Source organism: Camelina sativa, unplaced genomic scaffold, assembly GCF_000633955.1.
Source record: "Camelina sativa cultivar DH55 unplaced genomic scaffold, Cs unpScaffold02177, whole genome shotgun sequence".
NCBI lineage: Eukaryota > Viridiplantae > Streptophyta > Magnoliopsida > Brassicales > Brassicaceae > Camelina > Camelina sativa.
Window position 1 is genome coordinate 1 of NW_010923291.1, and position 1,736 is coordinate 1,736.

The following is a 1,736-nucleotide window of genomic DNA, read 5'->3' on the forward strand; positions in this document are numbered from 1 at the left end:
CGGTTGAGCCTCTTCTGCTCTTGGAGCTTAAACCCAAAACCATTTTTTGCCTTTGGAAAAAAAAAAAAAAAAACTAAAAATAGGAAGTCCTGAATCAGAAGAGTACCTGCATCATAAAACATCATCCAAACGCAAATCAAACATTGAACAACCAAAGTAATCATTTTTTGTTGTTGTTGAAATCAAAGTAGTCAACTTTTAATTTGAACGAGCGAAACCCTCCTTAAAATGTTAAGACATGCACGAACATATATACATATATCAGACTCATGAGTAAGAATTTGTGCTAATCAGGCAGGAGGCCTTCCGTAAACATTTATAGATTGGATTGATCCAAAAAAAAAATCAGCAAAGTAGGATGGAAAAAAAAGCAAACTTTGAAAAGCTCATTCATATTTAGAGAGAGAGAGAATTTGAAGCTAATAGATAGCATGCTCTCTCTCTCTCTTCAATCAGATCCAAGCAGGTTATATAGAAGGAAACCCAATAAATATTAAGAGATAGTTAAAAGTAATGCCGACACAGCAATGCAATGGAGGAGAACACAAAGAAAGAGAAGTCGTCAAAAGTAATGTGAGAGAGAGAATGAATGAATACCCAACAAAGACCTGCTGATGAAAATGTGAAAGATGGTCCTTTCGATTCTTCTTCTTCTTCTTCTTCTTCTTCCTTTTTTCTTTTTTCTTTACACGATACTGAAATTTCTCCTTTCTTGTCCTGTTTTCATAGCTTTTTCTTCTTCTTCTTTCTGCTTGTGTGTGCGTTTTTGTTTTAATCAGAATCTTCTAATAGAAAAGTGAAAGTTTAGGAAATAAAAATTAAAAAATTATGATGACAAATACTCTTTCCGTTTCAAAATATAATATGTTTTAGAAAAATTTTTTGTTTCATAATATAGGATGTTTTCATGTTTCTATACAACTTTTAGATTAATTTAGTATTTTATATTACGCAGTATTGTTTCTGATTGATTGAACTTGTTAAAAATAAAGATTTTTTAATTTGTGTGTTTTAGTTAAAACATCATATATTTTGAAAGAAGGTAATATTAATTAGTATGAAAAAAAATCTGAAAATGAGAAAAAAAAATAATAATTCAGAATTAATGAAAAAAGCAGAATTAGATTTGATTGATCGTGCAAACAGCTAAACGGCGACGTTACGAAAGATCTCTTCTTCAGCTTCTTCTCTCTCGGTCCTGCAGTGACTTAAAAACCATTAATTAATTAAGAGAGCGAGAGCAAGAGCACCGACGCGCTTTACTCGCGCATGATCAATCAATATTCAATAGCATCCCTTCCACTTGATTTTTGCCTTCAACTCCGACACGACTGCGAGTGGGCAACAAGATTAGATATACACATTACATTACGTCTTTAATTGTTTTCTTATTAGGATATTTTTATGTTTTTTTTTTTTTTTTTTTTTTTTNTGTTAGTTGTTGATATAACGTACATATACTAGTTGTAATGTTGTATATATATGTACATGTTTTTATTAGTATATCTTTTTGCCGACAAAACATACAGCTTTGTAATAGTATTTACCTACATTTTTTATTTATACTGATCTAATGCATTCTTTAATTATAAGATTTTTGTGGTTGGTGGTGATGGACCGAGTTTAGAGTTCACTTTGTATGAATTTTAAAATAACTTTGAAAAGCACTATGTATTTTCGCATGTTATTATAAGCTTATTACATTATTCTTATTATATATGGAAACTATTTCTCTT

General features: G+C 30.2%; 1 long non-coding RNA gene across 1 annotated transcript; it reads right to left on the reverse strand.

Annotated features, from left to right (window-relative positions):
* Positions 1–49: 49 nt before the first annotated feature.
* LOC104774255 lies at positions 50–815 on the reverse strand. Its single transcript, XR_765286.2, has 2 exons — positions 598–815; positions 50–106 (listed from the first exon to the last, which is right to left on the reverse strand). It is a non-coding gene; the product is annotated as an uncharacterized LOC104774255 (long non-coding RNA).
* Between the last annotated feature and the right edge of the window lie 921 nt (positions 816–1,736).